Source organism: Sciurus vulgaris, assembly GCF_902686455.1.
Source record: "Sciurus vulgaris genome assembly, chromosome: 10".
NCBI lineage: Eukaryota > Metazoa > Chordata > Mammalia > Rodentia > Sciuridae > Sciurus > Sciurus vulgaris.
The window spans coordinates 47528615-47542347 of NC_136470.1; the positions used below are offsets into that span (position 1 = coordinate 47528615).

A 13733-nucleotide genomic window follows, 5' to 3' on the forward strand; every position below is an offset into this window, starting at 1 on the left:
GTGGGATCCTCCTTCCTATTAATCAGGGCTTCTGTCCTTCCTGATAAGTATGTCATTATCTTTGTTTTGTGCACCTGGTTCATAAATTTCAGTTTTTGCAAGTTTGGTGATGATGGAGGATATTCACTTTCCTAGAGCAGGGTCAACAATAATCTGATAAGGAGGGGACTCAGTTTTTTTCCTACTCCTGAGGTCCAGGCAATACTAGTCCAATTGTCTTTCTGCTTAAAATATTGACAAGTGTATAGATCAATACCAGCCTGTGATTCTGGAGCACACCATGAGTTAAAATTTTCAGGCTATCCAATTGTTTAAATTGCAATGCCATAAATTGTCATTCTATGAATACAAACCTTTTTAAAAAGTGTTCTGTTCAGATGCAGGGCTACTGTATGGAGAGCCCAGATATGTTTGCATTTTTCCAATTAATATTAATTTCCTGAAATATATCATAGATCTCTAGCTTGGGACCATTTTTCAAATCTGTGGCCCCAGCAGGAAAACTATCTGGGAAGTCAGTTCCAGTTCCAAGTACACTTCCCATGTTATCTATATGGAAGGTGATAGTTAGCCATAGTTTCCTTTCAAATTGTTTAAAAATTTGAATGCATGACCAGTTTTGGTGGGACAGATCTGAGGCATGACTCCTAGAATTTTTTCTCTTACCCCTCTTGTCTCTGATGGGAATAAGGGATAGGCTGAGTCCCTTTAAGTTCCTCCAATATGACTTTTTTTCAATCCAAGGGCATCACCTCCAGATCCTACCAATAAGTCTATTTTATTTTTTTATTTTATAGTTCAGGGTATCCTGGAGAGTATACCCTGAGAAATGTTCTAATTGTTCAGTAAATAATTTCCTACTATTTTTGGATCAGAAGAGCCATAGAGTAAAATTTGGATATATATCAATCATATTAAATATAATTTCTTCTGTAGATTTTCTTTGTGTCAGTTATACCCTGAGTTTAATCTGCTTGAGCTGGGGAGTTTTACCATTACCAGAAATCCAGGGAGCTGGAGATATGGCTCATGAAGAAAATTCTGGGTAAATTTATGTAAAAGCAAGCTAGGAAAAGAGTATGTGGTAGTTGAGTGATTGCGGCTCCAGGAAGTTTACAGGATTAAAGAAAGCTATTTTTCTGAAGAAATTGTTCAGCAACCTCCAAACAAGAAATTTGAATTATCCATTGTTCAGATTCTTCCTACCAAGTACAATAAATAGAACTTTGAGTACCCAACGTTTTTCTTCCTTTTTTCTCTTGGACTCTCCTCAGAGAGATTAAATTAGTGATATCCCAGCAGCCCCAAAGGAGACATTGTACATTGTAGCTCAAGAAAGTTTTCACTATAGCAACTCTAGGAAGAAAACCAGCAGAAAGTTTTAGGGCCATAGTGGCAAAGCACATAGTTAGGAGGAATGAGACAAGTTTTTAGTTCACTGCATTGTTCCAGTGAAAAAACCAGGATCCTACATGGAGAATAGAAAGACCCCCCAAAGAGCCAGAAGGAAGGATTTCCAGCCCAGAGAGTCAGGGAACTATAAAATCTACTCAGAACAATGGGCAAAGACCTGGCCCAGGCAATAACTTGGCATTTTTCACTATAAGCTAAGAAATGAAAACAATCAAGGTGTCCATCAACTGATAAATTGATTTAAAAAATTGGTACACAAATATAATACTATACACCCATTAAAAAAAAGAATGAAATCCTTTCATTTGTGACATGAATAGAGCCTGAAGTCATTATGTAGCCCAAGTATAATTTTTAAGATAACTTACATAATCCTTCCCCATTTTATTTTTTAAAATATTTGTCTTCTTTGCCTAAGTATGCCTATATTTTGTCATGGAGCACATATTCCTAATTGCAATCCTCTGCTCATTCCTGATAAAATGTTTTCTTTTTTGATAGTCACTGTTACGTTTATATTTAGGTTGTTCTCTGTAATTTCATTTGCTTGTTCTCCTTCTGCCCAGATTTGGTATTAGAGTGACATTGGCCTCTTGAAATACATTTGAAAGTGTTCCTTCCATTGGTGGAAAAAGGCTGAGAAGCATTCCATTAATCATTCTTTTAATGTTTGGTTGAATTCATCGGTTAAGCCATCATGTGCCATGACCAGTATTACCAAACTCTGTTCCGGTGAGGGGTGACGGGGAATTGGAACATAAATATTCACAAACAGATCTTGAAGAATAAGCTGGGATCAGGTGGAGTTCTTATCTCTGATGGAGATGCCAGCAATCTTTATCAACATATGTCTCATTATCAGGTTAAAGAGTATGCAAGCATTATTCTTTGTATTCAGGGAAGTTACAGAAACCAGGACATCTATATAACTCTTCCACAGTTGTAATTCACAGTTGCAAAGTGCAATGTTTAACAAAGAGCTTTGTTTAACTCCCGAGAAAGTCCACTGTTAAAAGTTACTGTAAAGCAGGAAGGGACAGGAAAAGCAGGGCTGGTGAAACATTGTGGTTGTCTAGCATAAGAATTTTTTCATTCCCATGAGCTATGTGCCTGAGATCAAAGTCAAAGCTGATACGACTCTTGCACAGAGCCTCCTCATGCAGGGCATTGCCACAGCAGCTAAGCATCCTGTGCACTTGCACAGAAATATTCCCAGGCACCAGGCATGCCATAGCCATGAGGTCATCAGAGACCCCCAATCTCAGTCACTGCTCTCCCATCCTCTGTCAGCACTGTCCACAATCAGGTCCTGGGTTTTTCTTCCAGGAGAGATTTCTGATTACTCAATCTCCTTACCATAAGTCTGTTTCTTCCTGATTCATTCTTGGTTGTTTATGTTTCTAGGAATGTATTCATTTCTTTTTTGCAAAGTCAAAGGTTTATTTGGAGATGCTTACTACCCCTACTATTAATAGCAACTGAACCCACAATAAGAGCAACATACTAGAATGCTTGCCCACTATTTTTTTCACATGAAATCTGTTCATTCTCACCTATATGGCATCTCTTATAAAGTTTCCTCTTTTATTTTTTATTTTATTTGTGTTTCCTCTCTTTTTTCTAACTTTAGCTAAAATTTCCCCTTTTTAATCCTTTCAATTGCCAATGTATCAAGTAGCATCTAGAAAAGTCAGACAGTAGGACATGTTGCTATTTCCTTCCTTTCTTCCCCACAAAGAATCAGGGAGTTGAAGCTTTCTCCCTGACTGTATAGAGCTGGGCTGGAGGAAGGATTATGACAACTGATATCTTCAATCCTCCCCTGGTTTCAGTGTGACTGGTTTTATGCTTCCCCTGGCTTTAATGCAGGAGCTTCTTGACCAGATTCTGGGTTTCCTACAAAGTAAGATGATCTGTGTTATTGTTGAATCAGTAGGGGAATGGATGTTTAGGGCTCTTATTCTAGTTGAAATCCTACAAAACTGTGATTTGAGAAGTAAAAGACCAGTGCATGCCATTTTCTTCCTGAAAGCCATATTGTGTACTCAGAGTTCATCCTACAACACAGCCCTTGAAGTCATTATTCCAACATATGGATCAAATGCAGGGCCACTCGAGTTTTCAAGGTATTGTACTATAATTAAGAATATAGAGATTAACTTTGATTAATTGATGTTACTGCTTGAGGTGGAATTGCAGCCATTTTCACAGATCTCAGCACTGTATTTGGGCACAAATGCCAAAACTATTCTATAAACCCATTTTGTGGAGTCTGTCTTATTGGACCACTGCCAACACCAAATCTTAATCAGTAAGGATTCAGTTTTAGACAGAGAAGAGATTAAAAGAAAGTTCTAAAGTATAGTCTATTTTTGGGGAGAAGTATTCAAAATGGATAACTAAGGAGTAGATTCCTCCCAGGGTTGAGATCCAAGGCATGTTGGGGAGAATGGATCTGCAGCCCGTGGCATAATGGAAAGTTCTCTAGGTCCTCTTGGGCCAGAGCTCATCCAAAGTCAGATTGCTGAAGCAAGCAAGGAGAAAGCTTGGGCAGGATTGTCCATTGGTAAGCCTGTAACTGAGGGGATTCTACCAAGAAAATAGCCAACATGTATGTCATTGGTAGTCGTGTTATTAGAGTAAAAGTGGAAGCACAGGCAACTAGAGAAGCCTCATCCTTCCACAATGTCCCTCTACTAACAAGGGCTATCAATATCATATGCCATCTGAAAAAGGAGATGCACTCAAGGGGCCAGCTCCAACATCACTAATCAGGTTAATAAGGGATAGTTCTGCTCATCAAAGAGAAGCAACTGATAGGTTCAAAACTATGGATGATTTCAAAATATAGACTTAATGAAAGTAGACCACAAAATGCATGTTTCCATTTTGATGCAAATCTGGAAAAGGTAAAACAGTATTGCCATGCAACACATTAGTGGTTACCTGGGTTCACCCCATCAGGAACAGATTACTGGAAAGAGGCATTTGAGAAATTTTTGAGGTAATGAATATATACTAAATCTGATCTGTGGAAATAGCACAACTGTACACAGACACTTAAAGGGGATGAATTTTATTACATATACGTTATACCTCAATATAGTTGTGAAAATAAATTGTAGTTCTTTTAGTTTTTCTCTTGGCTACTTTATTTCTTTAATAACTTTACACTCATTGATTTAATTCTCAAAACATTATATAAGCAATAGATGTTCATCTTTTGAGCGATGAGATTTTTTTATGGCTCCTGAGTTCTTATTTGAGGTTAACTCCAACACATGTACATGCCTTAGCAGAGTCAAATCTTTTTTCACATGGAAAATTTAGATAAAGAACTCAGATTGGTGAAATTCAGACAAAAAATATTATATTTGTATCCACTAAGAAAATGCTCTTGGTATTATCTTTCTGTAATTAAGATTTTTTTCCAATACTTTTCACAGCAGAATATCTATTTCGATGTCATTTTCTGTCTTTTCTTGTATGAAAAACAGATCTCCTAGTTACTCATATTTCAATTAGAGCCCAATATGATAAGTTATCAGTCAGGAACTTCTAAGACACCTATAGACTAACATGACTTTGTTAATTGGAATAGTTCCAAATAGTAGATCTCAACCAAAAACTTTCTTGAGAAGGCAAAGCAGAGCTAATACAGTAACTGTTACTGAGGTGCACACTTTAGGAAAAGTATAACTATCAGTTAATCAATAAAGAACAAATTGATTAATTTCAGTGGACCAAACCCATCCATGGAACTTATATGCTAAGTGATACCTACACCAGACACAAAGCATATTCCAAAAATCACATATTAATGATTGCCCTATAAGTATGATTTATCTTAAATAATGCCATCTAAATGAGAATATTAAAGTCTGTTTATTGATAACTTGGTACAATAAAGGAGTCTGCCACAATCACTTGCATTTTGGCAGAGACACAAAGACAGGCAGCGGAGTGGGAAAGTTTTGTGGTGAAAAAATACCAGGACTTCAGGTTTGCCTGAATTGGAGGCTGTTGCCAAGAAGCAGTAGTGGGCTAACTAGAAGCAGGCCATTATATGTAATTCACTAGGAGAGGAGAGCTGGCATTCTCTGACTGGTCCTAAGTTGAAAGCAAGAACAAAGTTTAGGAAATTGACACTATTAATCAAGTTCTGGTCATTTTGAACTGGTTGTTACAGAAGCCATTATTTAGCTTCTGGGGTTATTTCTTCAGACAGCACTCTAGCTTCTTACCAGTCTGACTGATAGAAGGCTGGCTTCCCAGGCTGGTTATTGTAGTTTGAGTTGATTTCCTAGGCAACGTGCTAGAAGTTGTGGGTCCCAATTCTATTTAATATAAAATAACACATTATAGTAACTAACTGCACACACCGAACTGTAGGTTCAAATTCACTGAATCTTAAGTTGTTACTTATTGAGTAAAAACTAACTTATCTATATATTCAAGATATGACCTACTTTAGAGGACAATGAAATTGAAAGGAGTTAGTACAATTAAGTTCTTAAAGAGTGTCTAGAGCAAAGCAACTGCTCAGTAAATGACAACTTCATTATGCATTAAGCATTTCATTATTTTTAAAATTTAACTTAATTAAAGTTGAAAATAAAAGCTGCATATCATTTGATGAAATGCTTGTTTCTCCTTACTCAGTAAATAATCTGCTTGGGTTTAAATATTGGTGAAATAATACAGAAAAGCAATATGGTCACAAAGTAAGATGTCCTCTTTTCTTATTAAAAAACTGTTGCATGATGAATGAATGAATAGAGCAAGTGGGGACAACACTCCACTTGAAAACAATTATTGTCATCCTGTATAAGCAAATGATTATAGCTAAGAGGCTGTAGCCAAGAGTGCATGAAAAGACATAGGGTGTCAATGATGAAGTTTTTTTTTTATGAAATTGATTTTTAAATACTAGATACATTATGATATCTTGTAATAAATCACGTATGGTACAAAATTTCTGGGAATTGCATCAATACTAAAAACAATTGCTATATTTAGGATGAATTATATATTATCCTGTAATAAAGAACAGGTGTTCTAAATTTGGCGATCCATTCTCTGATGAAAAGTGCTATTTATCAAGTATTTTTAAAATAATAAATACTTTTTCCTTTAGTATATGTGTGATATTTATGTGAAATGTAAATGCTTTTTGAAAGGAAATCATGCAATGCAGATAGAATTCTGAAAGCATTGCTTGGGATGTTTTCATACATCTGATATGATATTCTGGAAAAAAATTATCTGAATAAAATATTTAAAATTTTTATGTTTGCAAATTTTTTAAAACGTTGAAGAAAGAATTTTCACACCTTGTAAAAATATTTCAGTTTCAGGGAAATTTAAATCTACTTTTAAGAAATATTAAAATGTAACATTCTCTGCTTAGATCACAAGACCAAAATGACAGACATCAGAAAATGTGTTAATTTACTAGCTACATATCAGGACAGACTTTTATAAATTAGTGACTAGCAATTGAAACAGAGTGTATAATTTCCTAAATGCAATCAAGGTATACATTTTATGTCAATGAATATGTGAGGAAAGGAAGAAAGAGAATGTAATAGAAACAGGAGGAAGAAATAACCAGAGCAGTAGACATAAAAATTGTTCTCAGAGAAGCCTATGAAGGGAATGAGTTTCAGAGTGTGGTCATGGTGGCAAATCATACGGTTACTTAACTAAGACAGTGAAGGGAGCGAGGCTTCAGATTTGGTGATTAGGAGTTGAATAATGGTCATCTGGGGGAGAGAGTAATGTCAGTGAAAGGCAGACAGAGGAAGTACAAGCATTAGTTACAACCCAACTTCCTGACTCCTCCTATTCTCAGTATGAGCCCAGATTCTGACCACTTTGATTTATTCTCCATTCCCAGAATATGCTTTGGGCTTTCAAAGCATTCATGCTTTTTGCCCTTTTACTCTTACTTTGGCTTATAATGCTGATATGGCACACATTTTCTGCCTATGGGAATTCAATTCATCTTCAAGAATCAGAGAAAATATGTTTTTGATAATGCTTCCCTTAGACCTCTAAGTTAACTCCTTCCTTGTGATCCCATATATCTTCCTCATACTTCCATTTTTTAAGGAAAATAGCATTTCATTTTTCTCATATTTTCAAATTATTTTTGAACAGATAGATACATAGAAACATTAAAATTGCATGTATTAATAGGTTACCACGATGTGTTTCAATACATGTATTCATTGTAATGTTTAATCTAGTTAAACATATCTATCTTCTCAAATATTTATTATTTCTATGCGGTGAAAAATTCAAAATTCTTTCTTCTGGCTTTTTGAAATGTACTCTACATTAATGGTATCTATAATCCCCTACTATGCCACAGCACACTAGAACTCCTTGCTCCTAAATGTAACTCCTTACCTATAGATATAACACTTCCTCACCCGTGCCTCATTCCTACTTCCCCAGCCTCTGGGAACTACCATTTTTCTCCCTGCTGCTGAGATCAACTTCTTCAGATTCCACATAAAAAGGATCATATGGAACATGTCTTTCTAAGCCTAACTTCCTTCCCTTAACACAATCCGTAGTTCTCTTTTTAATGCTTAACTCACTCTGAGCTTCTCTATGTACAGTTGTATAAATGATTTTACCATCTAGATAGGAATTTGGTGAGAACAAGATTATTTCTTACTTGTCAATGTCTGATTCAATGGCTTATCTCTTTAATCACTCTGTAAATGTTGAATTGAATTGAACTTAAATCTCTACAACTCATTAAATTAACATTCATTTAGTTCTACACTCTCTGGGATTATGAGAGGTTCAACATTTGTAAAGCAAAAAAGAAAAACAAATTATCTGAGAAAAAAGATGACTTGCCCATAAAGATAAGCTTGGTGAACATACAAATGAATATTCAGAGCTCTTTGTATCATAAAGACTGTTAACAGTTTGTTCATTAGTAATCTGAGGATAATTTTGTAGTGAGATTCAGAAGAATAAGTCAAAGAGGGCATTTCAGATAGGAGTAGATTTCAAGTAAATATTCAGAATAGAAATCTAGTGCAACCAGAATAAGAGGAGGATGAAGAGGTCCCTAGAGAAGGATCTATAAAGGTGAATGGTAGAGAGCAAAGCCATAGGTGATATAAACCCAATCTAAGGAGTTCCTAGGTGCAAAATAAGGGATAAAGACTTGGTTGAAGAGTAATAAGGAGCCAAAACATTTCTAGGGTATCAATGTGCACCTACACTAGAGAAAGGATGGAGATGGAAGACCAATTAAGTTATCTTGGTCTGGGGTTGTAGCTCAGTGGTAGAGTACTTGCCTAGCATTGCAGGACCCTGGGTTTGATTCCCAGCACCCCAAATTAAGCTATTTTATGATTAAAGCATTGATCGTGATGAGCTTCATGGATGTATACTTACCTCCAAATTCATGGAACTACACACAGTAAACATGTATAGCCTTTTGCATGCCAATCATACTTCAGTAAATATTTCTCTAGTTGTTTCGATGTATAAATGAAATAAAGGAGCACAATATAGGAACACTGTAGGAAATGAAAGAAAGGAAGCAGTCCCTTACCTGTCACACCACACTAGGCCTCTTCACAAACCCAAATCTCTCTTCAAATCTCTAACTTTCTCTTCCAGTGATCAGTGTAAATCTTTTCTCTAACCATTATAGTTTTTCTGTAAACAATGTATGATACAAAGAGAAAGAGATAAGTGTGTAAAAACTCAAGATGATCCTTAAACTGACTTTGGTGATGGCCATTTGATTTAACCTCAGAATCTCAGCGTGCATCCCTCTCTAATTAATGTTGCGTGGCTCCTGGTGTTTTGGGAACCAGACTTCTCAAATGAGGAATCTGTGTAGAATTACCCCGATGTCAGTGCCAAGGAAGTCCCTTTAGAATTAATGGGAAACTTTGTGCCCTGAGGCTAACATAATTGTTGTCACTGACCTATGAGTAGAGAAAATGTCCTAGATTTTCATAATTTGTTTTGTTCCCCAAAGTTTTTTTTTAATTAAAAGTCATAAATTTACATAGGGCAATGTTGTTTGATTCATTCTGTTATTTTTTTTTTCCCTTTCCCCCCCACCTCTCCCCCCTGTTCCCCAAAGTTTTAAGACCAAATTTTTAATTTTGGTTTCCCTGAAAGAAAAGACCATCAGGTGTCCAATAAACTATTATAAAATGTTCATCAATGAACTCAAAATTTGAGGATGGATTTCTAATTCATTTATAAAACAAATACAAAGATGTACATTTATTTTAAATATTTCAGCATTTTTATTGTTTTCACATTTTATCCACTTCATTTTTTCTTACTTTGTCTCTAAATTGAAGACATTATGGAAAGAAAAAAAATGAGAAAGAGTATGGCGATTATTTTAAATATTCTGAGTTCAAAAGCACGATAGTTTTAACTATTCTATAGTTAAATATAAAGAACCCTGCAAAATAATTCTGGATTGTATAGTAAAATTGATTTATGATTCAGATGAATAATTTGACTTTGCACTGGAAAAGAGAAAATGAGTTTTCACTCATTATATTTTGATGCAATAGCTCCTAAATAAGATGATAATTATTTAAAATAAACATATTTTTCCTGAGTCCACATAAATATTTTCAGCATATTTGTCATTGTGTTGCTAGACTAATGACACTGTTGGCATTTTTATATTTTCATAATTATTTTTACAAAATATTAAAATCCTGAGGGATATTTTAAAAGTGACGTAGAACTAAAATATAAAGGAAATTTTATTTTGTTCATTGATTATAAGCCTCTAGTGATAAAACTCCAGAATCTTAGCATATTATATGAGCAAATAGAAAAAAAAATTATGAAATTCATTGGGGACTAGAATAAGAAACAGAAATACTAACCAGATTATATGTATAAAACAATGAATTTGAATAATTATTGTAGGCTTTTATCAAAACTGTCTATCTAGAGTATGCTAAACCCAAAGTCTTATAATAATTTCTGGAAGAAAAGGAAGATGATCTTACCATTACTTAAAACACATGTTGTTTCTGCACTTGAAATAGCATAATTTATAGTTGCCAAATGATTTTAAACATATAGTACATTTGGATGAGCATTGAATCAATAAATACATAGTAAATTGGGAACAAATGAGTTTGTAGATTTATTTATTTGCTTATTTGTTTATTTTGAAAGACTGTTGATGTCACTGGGACTTATTGGATAAATACAGAGTATAAGCATTTAAAAGCAATACCGAAAGGACTGAAAAACAAGTGCACAAATCCTCTTCTGAACTTCTGAACAGAAACATAAATTAATTTAAACTAAAAATGAAGTACTTAAAATGCAAATGTAAAATGTTATTTTAGAAATGTGAATTATAGTTGTACTCCTAAATTTCTCCTGAAATGTTTTTTTATGAACACAAAACCACAAGCAGGAAAGCATTTCTAACCAAAGAAAATTTTCTCTTTAAAAAAAAAAAAGAACCTAAATTCAAACCTCATATGATAGATCAATGATTAAGGTACTGGTGGATAGAGGAAGAGAGTTTCTGAAATATACATATTTGAATAATAAATTATTCAATAACATATAGTAGATATCATAATGAAAAATACATGTTAGGAAAACAATGAGTTCTAGACTTAAACTTTTACAACAGGGCACTTAACACATTGAAACAATACAGGAAATTTCCAAACGAATGCAACTGCTACTTCTCAAAACCTTGTCATATTTCTTTTGTGAATATGCTATAACAACATACATTTGAGTTTGTAAATTTAAATAGTGAAATAAATGGGGAAACTCCATGGGAGTGAACAAAAAGTGGATTTTTTTTTTCCTGGAGAAGTTTGAGATAGGCGATAGGCGTTTATTATGAGAAATATACGCACTGTGAATGGAGACTTTGTCAATAAGTCTCAGAATGTTACACATGCAAATATATAGGTCACATAAAATTAGAGATAAATATTGGGATAAATCGATAATCAAGAGAAATAATTCCAGGATATTTGTCATACAAGATATCCTGAATACCTTCTATTCAGGATACCTTAAAAGGTAGGATCCAGAATACCTTAAAAGGAATAGAAAACAGATTTTTAACTTAAGAAATTTTTTGATATAATTTATATTGCTACCTTGCCTTAAAGAATAACTAGATTTGGGGGTGGGTGGTAACAGAGATTCAACTCAGGGGCACTCGACCACTGAGCCACATCCCCAGCCCTACTTTGTATTTTATTTACAGACAGGGTCTCATTGAGTTGCTCAGCACCTCGCTGTTGCTGAGGCTGGCTTCAAACTCGTGATCCTCCTCTCCTGCTTCGGCTCCTTAGCCACTGGGATGACAGGTGTCTGCCATTGTACCCAGCTAGATATTTCTTTAAAATATCTCTTGGTGACCTTATCTGTGAAAGTTTACCGGATTATAGAAAGTATTTCTCAAACTCGACATGATTATGCACATTTTTAAAAAACTTAGACATCTATCCATTAAAATGTCTAAAGAATGACTTACCGTTAAATATCAAATCAATCTCATAAATATTTATAACTTTTTTAATTCATGGAGAGAATGCTATAATAAGACAATGTTTTTTAAGGTGGGAAATGGCAAAATAATTATACTGACCATCAGTCTGTACATGGCCATGTACAAAGAGCTTTTCCATCCTAGGAACTCACACAGACTTCCCCAGACAATCCCTGTATGCACAATCCATGATATATTTCTTCTCAGAAGACTTCACATACTATGAATGTGCCAGTTTTCAGGAGACAGCATAGGGTGATTTGAAGTAGAAATGTTTTCTTCTTATACTTAGGGTAATTAAAGGGTGAATTAAATTCATTCTGCTTATAATCTCAATTGAATTTCATTACAATTTATGTCTAAGCAGAAGTCAGGAATGACTGAGACAAAGCATTCTTTGGCAACCCAATTTATCCTCATGGGATTTACAGATAACCAAACCATGAAGACCCTTCTGTTTGTGGTGTTTTCTGCCATCTATCTGGTCACCATGGTGGGGAATCTAGGTTTGGTGGCCTTGATTTACATGGAGTGCCATCTTCACACACCAATGCACATCTTCCTGGGCAACCTGGTTCTCATGGACTCCTGCTGTTCCTGTGCCATCACTCCCAAGATGTTAGAGAACTTCTTTTCTGAGGACAGAAGGATTTCCCTCTATGAGTGCATGACACAATTTTATTTTCTGTCTTGCTGAGACTGCAGACTGCTTTCTTCTGGCAGCAATGGCCTATGACCGCTATGTGGCTATATGCGGACCACTGCAGTACCACACCATGTCAAAGAAACTGCATTCAGATAACTATAGGAACCTTCATAGCTAGTAATCTGCATTCTATGTTTCATGTAGGACTTCTATTAAAGCTAACCTTCTGCAGATCTCATCAGATTGATCACTTTTTCTGTGATATCCTTCCCCTGTATAGATTCCCCTGTACTGACCCTTTTATTAATGAACTAATGATATACATTTTCTTGATGCCAATTCAAATCTTTACCATTTCCACTGTCTTGATTTTTTTTTTTTTTTTTTTTTTTTTTTTTTTTTTTTTTTTTTTTTGGTCTGAAAGCAATTTATTAAGAATCCAGTGAGAAAAATGGGGGAAAGGAGAGAGGGGCAGGCGGGGCAGGCAGGGCAAGTGTCCCAGGCAGAAGGGTCTCTGAGGTCCTGGGCAGGTGGGGGCAGAGGAGAGTCCGGCGTCCCCATGCGCCATGTGGCTCAGCTCTCCAGCTTCTGGGAGGCTGGCCGTTCACGGTGTGGCCCGCTTCTCCTCCGTGGCGTCGGGGCCACGCTGGAGCTGGCCCGCGGCAGGCAGCAGCACAGTCCTCGGAGGCAGGCGCCGATGGTCCTCCTCACCCGCTTCCAGGCACCTGTGTGACCTTGCGGTGGGGCTGTGTCCTGGGAGGAGGCGCTGCTGCTGTCGGTCCTGGACCATGCGTACAAGATCGCGGAGGAGTCGGTCAGGGGGAGGTCAGAGTCTGACTGCAGGCAGCTGCCCAGGGTGGGGGCCCTGGCGGGCGGGCAGCGCAGAGGAACGGTGGGCAGGCTGGCAGCTCTGACGCCCTGGCGGCCTGGCTCCTGGGCCTCCTGGGGCAGCGAACCCTCAGGGGGCCCGGGGAAGGTGAGCAGGGCAGGCTCGCTGGTGCTCCTCTGGGGCAGCACAGGGACAGGGGACAGGTCCTCGGGGTGCGGGCGGGACTTCAGTCAGGTAGGCAGGGGCCGGCCCTGGGACAGGAACCCTACCCCCTGGCCTTGCTGGTGCTTCAGCAG

General features: G+C 36.6%; 1 pseudogene across 1 annotated transcript; it reads left to right on the forward strand.

Moving 5' to 3' along the window:
* Positions 1-12338: 12338 nt before the first annotated feature.
* On the forward strand, positions 12339-13341 carry LOC306670388 (olfactory receptor 5K16-like; annotated as a pseudogene). Its single transcript has 2 exons — positions 12339-12970; positions 13033-13341. The product of its transcript is annotated as an olfactory receptor 5K16-like (transcript).
* The last annotated feature ends 392 nt before the right edge of the window (positions 13342-13733 follow it).